Genomic DNA, 17,109 nt, shown 5'->3' on the forward strand with positions numbered 1-17,109 from the left:
AATGTATTTCCAGGTGGGGGTAACATAGATGGCTTTGACGCACTTAATCCATAATGGAAATCAAGCATACTCCGTGTTTCCAACCTTACGTTAGTACCTTCACCACACTTAATGAGCAAACAAGAACAGCAGCAACATAATGTGGCCTTCAGCATTGCACTAGCAACCTTGGACCTTGCAAACACACAAGATGCACCCAGCAACTGCCTGCCATGACCCTCCATCCAACCAGACCACACAAGCTACATCAGCTTTGTCCCATGCTTTCCTCACAAGATCATCTACACCAAAGAAAAACAGCAGCTTGCTCAAGCCTGTCCCCTACTTCCATACCCCAAAACACAAGACTCATAACTCTTCCTGCTGTTCGATCTGCTGTCCTTTGAGATTTACATGAGTCCTACTCCATAACAGCAAGGAGGTCCACCCTTTCAAGCCACAGTTATTCATGTTGCTCATCAAAACAGTTCAGGCTGACTAGTCACTGGACCTGACTGTCTCTCAGAATAGGCTTGACAGGTATAGCGTGGGTATCAGCTCTTGCAAGGTTCTCTATACAGATTCCTTAATTTACAAGGGAACCTTCTCAGGGGAATAACTTTGCAGGTCTGGTCCGTGGGAAGCATCGGTGGCCGTTTCCTCAGTCAAAGGCAGCTGCTCTGGCAGCAGTCAGTGAGGGTGGTGCAGTGAAAGACCTGCGCGTCAAATGGCCAACAAGCAAGATTCTGCATAAGGAAGGTACACAGGGCTGCCTTTTGGTTTAATTTTCTTCTTTAAAGTCATCATTTTACAGAAGGGTCCTTTTCAGTCTGTGATAACACATTTTACTGAGGGCACAGGTCAGCAGCTCAAGTCTGAACTCCAGGCCAAGAATTTTAAGGCAGTTAGATCCAGCAATTCTTCACCATGCGTATTTTTATGGCCACATGTTGTTATAAACCTAGCCCAGATTATGGCCCCAAGTATTTTGCAGCTGTCCATGCTCCATGGAGGAGTTTTAGATACGTGGTCTGAATAGACTCTGTGGGGCTGTAAATGTCCATCCTAAGCAAAAGAGTCTGTGTGTCAGGAACGTGTGCTTGTTCTTAACCTGTGTTTGCAGCAGTGAACAGAGGGTGCCTATCTGTAAATATTTTCTAGCTGGTGGCTCTGAGCACTTTAGCTTGCAAAATATATATTGCAATATGTATCTTTTCTCTAGAAAAAAGTCATTAGGAGGTTCTTGGTCCTATTATTCCCTGTCCTATAGCAAACCATGAGAGGCTGAAGTACTGCCTGCTTGTGTCACATCCCTAGATATGAAGACATGGGCCAGTGACATCTGTTCAACCTGTACCAAACTGATAACCTCTCACAAGACAAAAAGCATCTTCAAGTCACATGCATGGAAAAGATGCAAGAATTCAGGGCATGCAGTAAAATCTAGCTTGGAAGTCAGGAGAGAAGCATGGGAAGGAAAGCTGGGAAATACATGATTAGCAGCCATTGAGCAACTTCAGAGGCTTAGTACATGGACAGCTGTTCCCCTTTCCTTTATACTAGGTACTACGCATAGTATCAGCTCTCTGTTCTGTCCTTTTTTCATCACCATTGCTGTGGTTTGAGTACTGGAAAAAAGACTGAGCAGAGATGGCAGTGTACATGTTAGTGTGGACCTACAAGGCAGCTCATCTCTCTGAGTATGGGCCTTCTAGCAGGACAGGACCATGTGGTATAGTTCAGACTGATGCATTTTGCCATCAGCATTTTAAGCTGATGGTAAAGAATATAGGTGCAAAGTGTGAGGGACTGTTTTCAGTGTGAGGAGAAAGGAAAAACTCCAGCCCTGGCTGCCTTGCGCAGCTGAGCTGCTCCTGTTGTAAAAGAAAAGGGTCGAGAAATTTGTCTGAAGGACTGAAGACAGGTGAGAGAGAGAGAAGAAAAGGAATTCATTCCAGCAGAGATGTGGCAGCAGTCACTGACCTAGGAGGGAGGGAGAAGGTGGCAACTCTGCCTATGTACACGCACATCATGTCACATCCACCTCTTTCCTTCAGAAGACACATTCCTGCAGCACAGAGCTACTGACTCTGGACCCATCAGTACTGTGTGGGGTAGAGTGCCTGCTTATCCCATGAGCTAAACATTAGCAGGCTGAAACAAAGCAAACGGGTACTCTGAAACCGTGGCTGGCACTCCCAGAGTTAGTGTGACCTCTCCGCGGGCAGGAATCACCCACGGTGATCTGCAAGACTCAGAGTACTGATTACAACAGTCATTAATGCCCCCCCAGTAAACGCAGGGAAAGAACGTGTGCCTTGCCTGCACTGCTAAGCTAGCTGGGCATGCTGTGTCATCTTGACCGCAGTGATCTTTTTTGGCATAAACTAGCTAGTTCATGGTCTTACATGAATGTTACAGAAACTGCAGAAGCTGCTTTTTTTTTAGGTAGTTATGCTGCACATCTGTATGAACCTGGAATGGCCACCCTCCAGACAGCAGCTCTGTACCTGTGCCTTTCCATCACTAGTGCAGGTGCCAACTTCTGCCATCAGCCATGAAGTAGCTTACTAGCAGCTTCCCTCTCACCTGAAGGTTGACATGGATATTACTGATACATGCACCAAACTGCTGAGATTCAGCAGTCATATACTTGATTAAAGATCCTCACCCAACTTGCCAGACTCTGCCTGTATCACTGTGGCTTGCACGGGTCCGTGGCTGGTGCTAGCAGAGGAAGGATAGCTTCTGAAAGGAGCCTGGTGTCTGATTCCCATCTGGCTGTTAGTGAAGCTCCCAAATCCCTCCTTTGCCTTGCCCGAGTCCCAGAGGATCAGTCTATCACATCATGCTGTAGCAGTGCTTTAGCACATGCTGAAGGCTGTAGGCACACTCTCCTGTGAAGGGCTACAAGGGGGCTCTTGGGTCTGAACATAAAGAAGGCAGCGGGACACGACAAAAGATCTAGGGGACCCTTGCTGCAAGGTATCAAAGGGCATAGAGGCTAGGTTTCACACCTGAGGATACTGCATCCTTGTAGAGTGGACATGGGCAGTTGGGTGGTGCCCCAGGAGCGTGGACAAAAACTGAGCACTCAATCCTGCAGTCCCCTCCCTGGGGCTGCCAGTGGGACCATGGAGGGTTACCCTTGGCTGGCTGCCAGATGCCCACCAAGCTGCTCTCTCACTCCCCCTCCTCCAGCTATAGTGGCAGGGTAGACATAACCAGTGTGACTGGATACTGACATTTTTCTGAAAAAAAAGTGACAGGAAGGGCTTGTTGTTTGTTTTTTTTTTTTTTTAAATGCACAGTGTAAGTTAATATTTGAGGAAATAATGACAGTAAAAATAATAGACTTAAGCGTAAAATAAATTATTCTGCTTGCTAGAAACAACACTAAAATAAAGGTGGCTACAAACACTCAAGGGTCGACACTTTTGACAAGGGTAGATACTCAAGGGTGGCCTTTGTGAGACCACTGTTTCTCAGGTGATGACGCTGTCTTAAAATGTCTCTCTCTCTGTCACTTGGTTGAAGGGTGGGTTGCCCCACACAATTTTTCTTCTCTCTAGCTGAAAGCAGATAGGTGGGGAAGGACTGAGTAATGAACAGAGAGGTGGTAGATGCCCCATCCCCGGAAACATTCAAGGTCAGGTTGGACGGGGCTCTGAGCAACCTGATCTAGTTGAAGATGTCCCTGCCCATGGCAGGGGGGTTGGACTAGATGACCTTTAAAGGTCACCCTTCCAACCCAAACTATTCTATGAATCCATAACAGCAGGAAGTTCCTAAACTGTCTTGGTGTTCAAAACCAGCATATTTTTAAACAAGCTAAGAGTGGTCCGATGTACTGACCTACAGTTCAGATAAAAGCAGACACTTCCTTAACCTGGTTATTTGCGTTAGTGACAGGAGTGCTGCTTGTGTTCATGTTTTAGCGCTGTTGGTTTTTTTTTTTTGATTAAGACTTCCCTGGACACTAATTTTTAATGGAATTCGAGGAATTGCAAATGGCTACACAAATCATTTAATCTGATGAAACAAGCAAGGAATAATACAAAGGGTAAAAGAGCCTCAACATGGTGTGGCATCAGAGTATTATGGGAAACATGTAAATAAAGAAAACAAATCAGTGCCCAGTTCACACTTCATCAATTGCCTAACAACTTGCAACCAGTTAATTACCCACATTTAAAATGCATGTACAGGAGAAATGATTCAGAAATAAGCTTCTATAATGAGAAAGGACAGCACAGAAATACTGACTCCACTCAGGTAAATTTAACCCTTTAAATTTGACTGTGCTGAAAGAATATACTATGTAGTAGCAAAGTAACTGTAGGCTGCTTTATGCTAAGCATTTAATAACCACTAATCTACAATGATCGCTCTACATTCGGTTATTGCTAATAACCTTTGTAACCTTTACTCCTCACTTAAAAGTAAGATAAGGGTTTACATATTACACGTAAGAATTGAATGCCAAGTTAGTTACTGTTGATTAAATATGCTGAAGACTATCAAGTGATAAGTAATATTAGGCTGACTTACTTTCACATTTCCAAATATTTCGGACCCCCGTAGCCCAGTAGCTCAGTAAATACAGTATTGCTATGGCTAGTAGCACAACATGAGCCTCATACGGACTTTGCAAATCCTCAGGACTTGTCGGGCTTTGCCGAGCTTGCTTTAGCATGCCTGCAACTCTGTTTTACCTTGTTCACCTGGAACAACAATATTCTAACGATCAGGTGGTAATTGTCTAATACGCTGATCTCCTCTCTCTGGTGACCAGTGACAGGACACGAGGAAATGGAATGAAGCTGCGTCAGGGGAAGTTCAGACTGGACATTAGGAAAAGGTTCTTCACTGAGAGGGTGGTCGGTCGCTGGAACGGGGTCCCCAGGGAAGTGGTCATGGCACCAAACCTGTCAGAGTTCGAGGAGCGTCTGGACGATGCTCTTAGTCATATGGTTTAGTTTTAGATAGTCCTGCGAGGAGCGGGGAGTTGGACTCGATGATCCTTATGGGTCCCTTTCAACTCGAGATATTCTATGATTTTACTTTTGTGTAATTTTATATAATTGTGTGATACAACCATAATAAGTGCTGGTAAGTGGTAATAAGCAGTTACTTGTTAGAATGGAATGTTTATGCCCTTACCATAATAATGCAATGCAGGGGATTGCTGTCATGGTATGACAGGAGTGGGGGGAGGCGCAGGATGACACTGGAATCTTCAGGGCTGTCACTGGCGGTCAGTTTAAAATACACAGAGCTGGGAGCTGGGGAAAGCCAGTTCTAGGGATAACAAAGAGAACAAAGAATTCCCACCACACTGAACCAAACCACCTTAGCACCCGTGAGGCAACAGAAGGGTGAGCATAACACCAGAGAGAGAGACAGAGGTGGATGTTAGGAAGTTTGTGTAAGAATTTTAACTGTATTAATAAGATTTTTTTTTTCCTGTAATAGTACTGTTTACTTTTTCTGTAATTATTAGATCTGGACTGATAATTCTTTCATTAGTTTGTCAAGATTTTACCTACACTGACAAGACTCTTGACTTTGCAAATCATGTTTGCTTCCTTTTTTCCTATGACAAGAATTTGGGGTAATAACTGTTCCTTGAGGAAAGCCCACACAATTAAGTTGACTGTTGTAAGTTATTTATATATTTTCTGCCCTTCAAAGATTATACCCGTTTCACTGACCAATGACAGGATTTCAGGAACAATTTTCTTGTGTTTCAATTCTTCTCTTTTTCCCCAATGGAGAGGTCACTACAGTTTTATGCTCTGCTGCCTGCCTGACCAACTGGAAGCAAAATCTTCTTTATTCTGACCAGGTTGTGTTTCAGTATGTATGAGGCATAACGTAAACAGTATGTGATGGTCAAGAGAGTATCAACACGAAGGAACAGAAATGTTTGTCCAAAGGTCTTTATACAGTAACTTCCATACAGTGCCATAATCAACCCAACCAGGCTTTTTCTTTTCCAGTGTAAGTGAAGAGCACTGAACCACGGGTACGTGCACAGGTACTAACATCAGTCAGAGAGTTTTGGCCTGTGCTCCTGCCAGTATTTGGGACCAGCCTTCAGCTGGGTCCCTGGGAACTCCTCCCACGGCGAGCACCCTGTACATGTCTACACCTGAGTGAGCCATCAAGATGCACTCAGTAACAACTGAGGAGAAACAGGCTCTTCTAAAATGTGACTTAGCTGATTTCTTTACAACATGGTGAATGAGATTAATCCTGTCCTCGAAGGGCCCTATGTCACCTCCTTGACATACAGGAAATTTAGACAAATAGTTCCTATATAGATAGCTACGTTATATGTATGTGGGTAGAAACTCCCACTGAATATAAACTTGCATTTGAAAAAAACCCATAAAAATAAGCGTGTAATCCTTTATCACATGCCATTATCAGAGCCCAGAAGCTAGCAGGGGTTAGGTGCCTAGTCATGTAACAAAATGGAGATGTGTAATAATATATGAATACTGAAGAGGCCACGATCACTTTTTTCCCCAGTACAAGCAGGTTTAAGATTTATTGCTCTCTATTGTGCCACACCATTCACTGTTGCCCTTGGGCCACAGGTCCTTCAAGCCACAGCTGGGTGATATGAAGCGTTCATCTGCAATATCCACTTAAGCAATCAGGCTTCTTAATCTTGTGCCTCCAGTGGTCACGCTCTTTTTTCACAGCACCTTTTCTGCACTCCCAGGCTGTCGGACCCACCTCAATATTCTCCTCCAACACACACCTCTTCAGAACAGTACACTCAACACCACTCAAACCTTCATTCCTCTACTGTACGGAGGAAGGTAAACAGGCCTTAAATACCCTACAGATAGTTGGATCTGCAAATGTATGGTACTTGATTTTAATGTAAGGCAGGTCTTGGGCATCTCCTATAGATTTTCCACGGTCTTAAAATGCAAAATGAAATTAAGCTAGGGGAAACTGAATTAAATGTGTTTTTAGCATAAAGCCTGCTGCAGGCTGCTGAGAGTCTTTTAAATGGATACTGTGGTACAAAAGTTTTATGGATTGCCAAGAACGCTTTAATGGTACTCGCAGCTGAAAAGCAATTGAAGAGGTGGGTGAAAAGGGCATGTTTTTTCTTTATTTCAGCCACTGATGCATCAAAGCATCGAAGCAGCAAAACATTTTCAGTACCTATTTGGTAGAGTTGAAAGCAAAATAAACTATTCCCTACTTCTAGGTAGCAATGTAACTGCAGTAGGAATACTTATTAAAAAAAGAAGAAAGAAGAAATGTAAAATTATGTGAACATTGGTAATGCATCATTTGCAGCTGGTAACTTTAGTATTGGCTTTGATAAATACAATTTTATCTGCAAATAAATGAAGAATAAGAATGGGTATTTCCTGCTAGTTGTTTAGCACACGTATAATTTCAAAATGAAGAAAATTGTTGATAAGCCATCATTTGATCTTGAGACATTTACAGCAAAATCAGAGAAGTTTCAGCTCAAGAGTTTCCAAGGGAAATATTTCATATCGTCAGCTCTGAATGCATGGAAACATCAAGGCACATTCCATGTTATCATTTCTAACGTTACAAGTGAAAGCATAATATGTGTTTTGTAGCAATGTTTTTGAATATTTTGTGAAGATGCCCCAGTTAAGATTTTTACATTGTGGGCGAGGAAAATGAAGATGGTGGATACCAGCGGCAGAATACTATATGTATTCCTGTGCAATGCACCAAAAGGCTTATTGTAGAATCTTACAGTGAGCACACAACTCAAATGTTACAGAAATAATGCATTAAGTAAAGGGTAATCAGCAACAAAAAGTTAGTAAGAATTATTTGATTGTAAAGGTAATGCTTATTTAAAAACATGTCAAGGGTAAACAAAAAATGAAATAGGGTAACAATCACTGGTTTACACTAGGTAACAAATATGTTGGCACCACACTGTTACTTCAGCGAATAAAATCACGCTAAAGGTAATTTATTTTTTGTGAAAATGTTTTAAGCATTAAAAGCTGTAAGCATTGCTGAAAGGTTCAGATTTGACAAGAGGCTGGGCATGTTGTTTGGAATAGTGTGTAACAAGGAATTTTATAGATTATGTATATGTAATTCAAGAGCCTTGTACTAAAAAATGGTTTTAAGAATATGTCTTCCAATTCAGTTCATTAGTTAAGTACTCTGGTATTGTCTTCTAAGTTAGTTGATTCCTATCTCAAAAACTGTGGAAAGAATATTTTACCTCTGTAAAAAGATGTGGTCAGACTACAGACAACTATGCATTCATGCTTTCATAGCTGAGCTTCAAAGTCAAGATAATTTCAATTATAAACATAAAAAACATTATATTTGAACTTAAAAAGAACATTTTAATAATAAATTACAAATAACCGACTGCACAGAATCAGACAGAGGCATCACCTTAAATAGTTCCTGACAGTGCCCTGACTAGCAGTAGCATCTCCCAGGATCCACATTAGGGACTCCCTGAGCCAGAGGTAGTTTCTATGCGAGTTTCTATGTGCAGAATAACCCTTAGTAGATTTCTCTGCCATGAACTTGCCATCGACTTTTGAAGGTACATGAACTATCTGGAAAAACCTCCTGCTTCAGACTATACTGGCACCTGCACTCATGCTCTTGACTGTGAAATTACAAACCCTTATGCATCCATTTGCCCTAGACAGGAAAAATCAACCTCCATTCTTGAACAGTCTTGGAAGTACAATGCAGCCAGTTCTAATGCGCAGCAGACATGGTTGCCATCAGTCCAGATGAATCTGTTATGCACTAGGAAACTCTCATCAGGTGAACAAAAAACTTGTGTATTTCTGGGCAGATTACAATACATACAGCTTACACAACTGATTTATACTGAAGTATTATGTGAAAAACTCCAGTATTACACATTATTATTCAAACCAGGTTGTTTTTCTCCGATAGCAAAAAATGGCCACAACTGCAAAGTCCTTGTGTATCTGGATCTCCATCACCCCTGAAGGACATCACGGCTGCTGCAATCCAGCGGCCCCGAGTTTTCGGGGACTCTTACACGAACTGCAAACACAGAGACTGAAAAATGAAGATCAGACCAAGCACGTTATTTTCTGTAACGGGCCTAGCCTGCTGCACGTCCGACACACGGCAAGCCAGCCGGGCCATTCGGACAGCAGAACACTGCACGCCAGAACTGAAGGCTCGGTGCAAGGCCCTGCAGCCCAGTACCCCTCACACCGCGCCGGGAGCTCTACCGAACGGTCACAGCGGAGCCGCCGCGCCAGGCCCGGCCCCGGGCCGCCGCTCCGGGGGAGCGCGGCGGCCCTGCCCCGCCGGGCCCCGCGGCCTCCTCACGCCGCGCCCAGCGCCGCCGCAGCCGTTAGCCCACGTGACCACGAGCGGCTGGCGCGCGGCGGACGCGCTGCCGGCCCGCCCGGCGCTGAAGGGAGAAAAGGGTAAGCGGGCAGCGGCGGGTGGAGCGACGGAAGCCGGGCGGGCTCAGAGCGCGGGGAGCCGGCGCGGGAGCGCGGGGCGGGGCGGGGAAGCGGCGGGGGAAGCGGGGGGCGCGCCTCGTGGTGGAGGAGGGAGCGGGGACGGGCGTGAGGAGAGGGGGCTGGGGCTGGGGGGCGGGGAGCGACGCATGCCGCGCGGCAGACCCGGCCGCGAGCCCGCCCCCGCCCAAGCTCGCGCCAGGCGCTCGGTGCCGCCCCGCTCCGCCCCTCCCTCCGCCCGCTCCAGCCGCCGGCGGCCGTTGGGCGGGGCGGGTGGCGTCGCTCTGAGGAGGCTCCCCGCCGGGCGAGCCGGCGGGCGCGGCGGGGGCGCGGCGCTGCTGCGGGGAGGGCGCGGGGAGGGCTGTCCGCCGCGAAGGGGAGCAGGGGACCCCGCCCCGGCACCCGCCTCCCCGCTGGTGGCAGAGCCGCTCCCCACCAGGGGGCGAGGCGGGCGGGGTGGCCTCAGGCAGCCGCCCGGGGGATGACGGTACTGTCGCAGCGGGGCTCGCGGGAGTGTGGCGTAACGATAGGAGCGCGGCGGCCAGGCAGGGCCCCGCTGGGCACTGCGGCCGCAGCCTGGCGCTGCCCGGCAGCGGCTCGGGGCAGCCACGGGCAGCCGTGTGTCCCTCACCCGCTCCTAAGGCCCTGCCATGCCGCGGTCTCGTGTAGAATCCTGCACGCCGTTTCGTGCAGGATTCCTCCCTTGTCCTTTCCTCCTTTAAATTACTGAGATGTACTTCGCAGTGGGAAGGGATTGGATTAAAAAGAAGTGGCAAACCTAATAGTGTGAAACAGTATATAGTACTCTATATTCTCTATATAGTAGTGGTGGTTAAGGGGAGGAACTCGTGGCCACGCTGCAGGATAGAAGGAGCAGTATGAACGGCGTTTGCTTCTGTAGGAGGGAACAGAGGCTTGAATATCGCTTCGTGGTTGTGCTCTCCGGTTCCCTTGCATTTTGTCTCCAGCTGGGGCTTCTGCTGTGCACTGTTCCTGGTCCTGGTCTGGATGCAAGCCTTACCTGACCTATTTTCCTGCTTTATTAAATTTCTACCAGCTCTTGTATTTGTCCTATGAGGACTATAGTTAATGGCCGTTCTCTAGTATCCTGATGGAGTGGCTTTCCTGTTAATCCTATATCCTAGACATCTCAAAGATAAATTACTATTTGGGTTTACTGTAATATAACTTCCCTTAAAGTGGCTGCTTTTCCATGTCTGGTACTTGTCCTTCAATCTGTTCTTAGTTTAATGCTTCTCTGTGTGAAGGCCGCAGTAGAATCATAGAATCATTAAGGTTGGAAAACACCTCTAAGATCATCGAGTCCAACCGTCAACCCAACACACCATGCCCACTACACCATGTCCCTAAGCGCCTCATCTACACGTCTTTTAAATACTTCCAGGGATGGTGACTCAACCACTTCCCTGGACAGCCTGTCCCAAGGCCTGACCACTCTTTCAGTAAAGAAATTTCTCCTAATGTCCAGCCTAAACCTCTCTTGGCGCAACTTGAGGCCATTTCCTCTTGTCCTATCGCTGTTACTTGGGAGAAGAGACCAACACCCACCTCGCTACAACCTCCTTTCAGGTAGTTGTAGAGCGCGATGAGGTCTCCCCTCAGCCTCCTCTTCTCCAGAATAAACAACCCCAGTTCCCTCAGCCGCTCCTCATAAGACTTGTGCTCCAGGCCCTTCACCAGCTTCGTTGCCCTTCTCTGGACACGCTCCAGCACCTCCATGTCCTTCTTGTAGTGAGGGGCCCAAAACTGAACACAGGATTCGAGATGTGGCCTCACCAGTGCCGAGTACAGGGGCACGATCACCTCCCTGCTCCTGCTGGCCACACTATTTCTGATACAGGCCAGGATGCCGTTGGCCTTCTTGGCCACCTGAGCACACTGCTGGCTCATGTTCAGCCAGCTGTCAACCAGCACCCCCAGGTCCTTTTCCTCTGGGCAGCTTCCCAGCCACTCTTCCCCAAGCCTGTAGCGTTGCCTGGGGTTGTGGTGGCCGAAGTGCAGGACCCGGCACTTGGCCTTGTTGAACCTCATACAGTTGGCCTTGGCCCATCGATCCAGGCTGTCCAGGTCCCTCTGCAGAGCCTTCCTACCCTCCAGCAGATCAACACTCCCGCCCAACTTTGTGTCGTCTGCAGACTTACTGAGGGAGCACTCAATCCCCTCATCCAGATCATTGATAAAGATACTAACAGGACCGGCCCCAGTACTGAGCCCTGGGGAACACCACTCGTGACCGGCCACCAACTGGATTTAACTCCGTTGACCACAACTCTCTGGGCTCGGCCGCCCAGCCAGTTTTTTACCCAGCGAAGAGTGCACCTGTCTACGCCGTGAGCCGCCAGCTTCTCTAGGAGAATGCCATGGGAGACAGTGTCAAAGGCTTTACTGAAGTCCAGGTAGACCACATCCACATCCTTTCCCTCATCCACGAGGCGGGTCACCTGGTCATAGAAGGAGATCAGGTTGGTCAAGCAGAACCTGCCTTCCATGAACCCGTGCTGGCTGGGCCTGATCCCCTGGTTGTCCCGCACATGGCTCGTGAGCACCCTCAAAACGAACCGCTCCATGATCTTCCCCGGCACCGAGGTCAGGCTGACAGACCTGTAGTTCCCCGGATCCTCCTTCCGGCCCTTCTTGTAGATGGGCGTCACATTGGCAAGCCTCCAGTCGTCCGGGACCTCCCCAGTTAACCAGGAATGCTGGTAAATGATGGAGAGTGGCTCGGCAAGCTCCTCCGCCAGCTCCCTCAGTACCCTCGGGTGGATCCCATCTGGCCCCATAGACTTGTGAACGTCCAGGTGGCGTAGCAGGTCGTTAACTTCTTCCTCTTGGATTATGGGGGGTTTATCCTGCTCACCGTCCCTGTCTTCCAGCTCAGGGGGCTGAGTACCCTGAGGATAACTGCTCTGACTGTTAAAGACTGAGGCAAAGAAGGCGTTGAGTACCTCAGCCTTATCCTTGGCCTTGGTGGCAACGTTCCCCCCCCGCATCCAATAAAGGATGGAGATTCTCCTTGGCTCTCTTTGTCATTAATATACTTGTAAAAGCATTTTTTGTTGTCTCTCATGACAGTGGCCAGGTTGAGTTCTAGCTGGGCTTTTGCCTTTCTAATTTCCTCTCTGCACAACCTAGTAAGATCCCTGTACTTGAGTTGCCTGCCCCTTCTTCCAAAGGTGGTAAACTCTCCTTTTTTTCCTGAGTCCGAGCCAGAGCTCCCCATCCAGCCAGGCCGGTCGTCTTCCCCGCGTGTTCTTCTTGCGGCACATGGGGACAGCCTGCTCCTGCGCCTTTAAGACTTCCTTCTTGAACAACGTCCAGCCTTCCTGGACCCCTTTGCCCTTCAGGACTGTCTCCCAAGGGACCCTCTCGACCAGTGTCCTGAGCAGGCCAAAGTCTGCTCTCCAGAAGTCCATGGTAGCGGTTTTGCTGGCCCCCCTCTTTACTTCACTAAGTATTGAGTATTCTACCATTTCATGGTCGCTAAGCCCAAACCAGCTTCCGACCACCACACCTCCCACCAGTCCTTGTCTGTTTGTGAACAGCAGGTCAAGCGAGGCACCTCTCCTAGTAGGCTCGCTTACCAGCTGTGCCAGGAAGTTATCCTCCACACACTCCAGGAACCTCCTCGACTGTTTCCTCTCTGCCGTGTGGTATTTCCAGCAGACGTCCGGAAAGTTGAAGTTCCCTATGAGAACAAGGGCTAGCGACTGTGAGACTTCTGCCTCTTGTAGAATAATTCATCTGCCTCCTCGTCCTGGTTAGGTGGTCTATAACAGTCTCCCAGTAGGATATCTGCCTTGTTGGCCTTCCCCCTCATTCTTACCCACAAGCACTCGACCTCATCATCACTATCATTGAGCTCTAGACAGTCAAAGCACTCCCTAACATACAGTACATGAAGCTGAAGACATTCAGCCAGTTCCTAGACATGTCTCTGTGGTGTTCTTACCTTTTTTTAAGAAAAACTAATTTTTTTTGGAAGTCAATGAAAAGCTTAGGTAGAAGAACTGCAGCTAAACACCAAGAGACTCTAACCTTGTAGTATCTTTTAATCAGCTAGTATTCCGTTGTGATTTTTTTTTTGTATCATATCATTGCGGTTCGTTGAACTGGAATTAATTGAGTACTTTGAGATACCAAAAAAGGCGGGAGGTGATCTAGGAAAGCTGCTTTACGTCTTTCTAGATGACTTTCTTTTACAGCACATTTTAATTTTCTCCCCAAAAAGCACACGTCACACATACTTCTTCATTGCTCAGTTGGGAAGAAAATAGCAGTTATTTGTCAACAGAATATGCTTGGAAGACAAAACCTCTTGGGGATTTCAGGTTAAATGACATCATTTCTCTAGAAGACTTTAGAATTAGACTTGGTTTTTCCAATATGCAGCTTTGTAACTGAATCCACATGCATGTTGTGAGAAACGTAACATTTTTAATTACTGTGATTGAGAGATTTCTAGGAGTCTTTAATTTCTTTTACTTTTAAAATTACGGATTGTTCTGTGTAACTTGTATTTGGTTACTGAAATAAATTTGCTCCTGGAATTGATGGGAAATAACTATACACATGGTATAGTAGTGGGTGGTATCCAGATCCATGAGAATAATATTTGAATCATGCTGAACAATCATTTTAAGAATCAAGTGGTTTCACAGTCACAGTTGGAATTTTGTGTTGAGATCTTTATAAGTTGAACAGTGTGCCACAGATTCCAACTACTTCTGCAATACCTGGATCCTGATGCCTGGCTTATAGTTCAACAGTACATTATCACTTTAAGACAATGACTCTATGTTCCACATGATCTGCACTGCACAATTTTAAGATCCTTCTAGACCAATTAAATTTAGTTGCAGTTCTAATTCATGGCCAAAACATACATTTTTTCTCTTAATTGATAAAAAATTTGTGGAGGTTTCTCATCCTCATTGAAGTCTTGGCAAGAATAAATAAATCCTAGTTCCTATGCATTAGAATTCTTTCTGTTAAAAATAAATTTTATTTTCACACTTGAAAACGAGTCATTGAAATTCTAGAACCATGTTCAGCTGGAAAATGTGTATTTTAATGTTCATCTCGTATAAATTATAAAGCTTCGACAAGCTGAAACCCAAAAGCTTTAGTTATAAATCTAAACCCAGTATCCAGTCAGTGCAGAATGAACATTTGTAGTTTTACAGAAGTCTTTTGTTTGTTTTTCAGCTGAAATTATTTAGTCTTTAAAATTGAGAAATATGATTCTGTCCATATATTAAGGGAAAATATCAATGGTAACTGCCTGGAATGTTCACTGCAAGTCCTGAACTGCTGGAGAAACCAGATACTGACTTTTATAAATAGTGTGCTGCTCTCTCTGTCAAAGGGATTTTGTACTTTTAACAGGTGTGTTCCTGGACTGTTATTTAGAGTCTTAGATACAAGGGGGAATGGCTCCTTGGATAATCTATCTCTTACTTTGTGAAAAAGTTACCAGCTTATGCCAGAAATTAATCTGCAAATACTAAAATAACTTTTTGCTGTTGTAATGTGGCTATGGATGCTTTTATTGTTCATTTTTCAATAAAATTGTTAATTACGTGTTCCTCAGAGTACTTGAGTTTAGTTGTTTTGTTTGTTCCTCAGACCTGAGAAGTTTATATGACAGTTGAAGTTGTAACAAATCCCAGACTCAAAATCAATATGGTGGTGAATGTTTATTACAGAGTACAGTAGGTACGCTCAGAAAGTCCCACAGTGACCTCTAATGTTCAAGGATAAAACTTAAAGAAGTTATTTTCGAAGGCACAATTTTGCATATTAGTTTGTACATTCAGTTTATTAATATGCCACAGACAATAGATAGTAAGCAGTGGGTTCATCAAGTCTTACTGCTAGGTTTCATGGGAATATTATGTTGGGGAGTCAGTTCTAATTCCCCCCTGTTTTGAGCAAGTATGCACAAAGCCTTCTTTACAGTAGTTGTGGGAGAACTCGTTACTTTTGTAAAGTACACTGAAAATGGAAAATACCTTTCAAATATTAAATACATTCTCTTTATTCTTTCTTTTGGAATTAATTTATTCATACCATAATAAATATTGTCAGTTATTATTCTGTCCTTATATACTCAATGCATACTTGCATTCTGGAAAGATTCGTAGCTGAGAAGCTTGTTTCTTATATTTACTCATTTGATTTTGCATTAGGCTAGAAGAAACTTCCCTGTTCTGGATTAAACTCACTTGTTCTTAATCCAAATGCAAAAACTTCTAGAAGAGTTTGTTTCTGATGATATTTCTGTTTTGAGTTGAACGCTGTTATTCTTAGGCTGCTAATTCAATGTTATACGAGTACTTAACCTTACACATCTTGGTTAAAACTGGATATTCCCCTTTTTTGTTGTTTTTGCCTAAGTTTGACTCTGGATAACTACAACTAACATGACTGTTTCATGGTACTTGAAAGAATCCAGAGAGTTGACTAGATAAATGTGCAAATGAATTAAAAATCAAAGGTTGTGCTATTGTTTACTGTAAATAGAATTTACAAATTTAGTGAGTTTGGAAGCAACACCTCATTTATGCAATCTACTTGAGACCAAAACATAGCAGCAGCTGGTAGTTGTTTGCAAAGGGCACTTCAAATCAGTTTATAAAATTAACTTACTTTGCATGCATTGAATCTTTAAGCTGACAGGCAACACAGAACTTTCAAAAAGCTAAATATGTGTTACATTGTTCACTTAAGTGTGTTCCAAAATTGATGTAATTTAGTACTTTCATTTATGTACAATATATGTGAATGATTATTAGTTTGAAGATACAGAAATACAAGTAAAAACAATTATTGTATCTTTTATGTTAGAACAACTGGTACTCTGCCAGTCACCTGTGGGATAATACTTGAAGACTTTGCATTACATCTAAAGTTTAACTGTTCTGAAAAGATCAAATTTATAACAAGTACTGATCTTTTTTTTGTATCACAGTACCCATAGAAAAGTGATCATATTACTGTTCTTTTTCTTGGTTGCTTACGTGTGTGAAACAAAATCCTGAATAACTTGTCAGAACTGAGGGGTGACTGATTGCGTTCTGAACTACTTATTACTTTAATTGCTGAGAGTAACTTTCATCTACAGTTACATTTTCTTCTGCTTTTGCTTTGTATTTTGAGAGTGAAATGTTTTGTTTGGAAATACACAATTGTCCATGAGGGTAAAGAAATTAATTGGTAAGAATAAGTGATATGAATTTCTTTCCAGTCACAACCATCGTGTGGATTGAGCCTTTGTACATGGGATAGATCCCAGTGATGGGATGTACTAATATTAGCTTAAAAGAAGAATCAGTTCCACATTAAACTGATTTTTTTTTCCAGTAATAATTCTGTGACAGATTAGGTTGCTGATTGGTGTGGTTTAAGCTTTTTTGTTTTGATGTGATTTATAAGCTGAAGGTTCACCGTGTTGATCTATTTTTGTCTGCTTCTGGGAACTTCTGTGTATGTTCTAGCTCTGAGAAGATTACAAAACTGGATTTTTATTGTTGCTGTTCTTTATGATGGTATACTGGAAAAAGTTCTGCATATTTCATAGTGATGGGAGCTATTACATGGAAATCGTAATTGT

The 17,109-nt window shown here is 44.5% G+C and overlaps 1 protein-coding gene across 3 annotated transcripts in view; it reads left to right on the forward strand.

The window, feature by feature from the left end:
- Nucleotides 1–9,367: 9,367 nt before the first annotated feature.
- Nucleotides 9,368–17,109, forward strand: part of IMMP2L (inner mitochondrial membrane peptidase subunit 2) — a 478,971-nt gene continuing 471,229 nt past the window's right edge. For all 3 annotated transcript variants that reach the window (XM_075152362.1, XM_075152438.1, XM_075152507.1), the window contains exon 1: nucleotides 9,368–9,440. The gene's annotated coding sequence lies outside the window, so the exon portion shown is untranslated. The remainder of the gene's footprint in view (nucleotides 9,441–17,109) is intronic.

This window comes from Calonectris borealis, chromosome 1 (assembly GCF_964195595.1).
Source record: "Calonectris borealis chromosome 1, bCalBor7.hap1.2, whole genome shotgun sequence".
Lineage (NCBI taxonomy): Eukaryota > Metazoa > Chordata > Aves > Procellariiformes > Procellariidae > Calonectris > Calonectris borealis.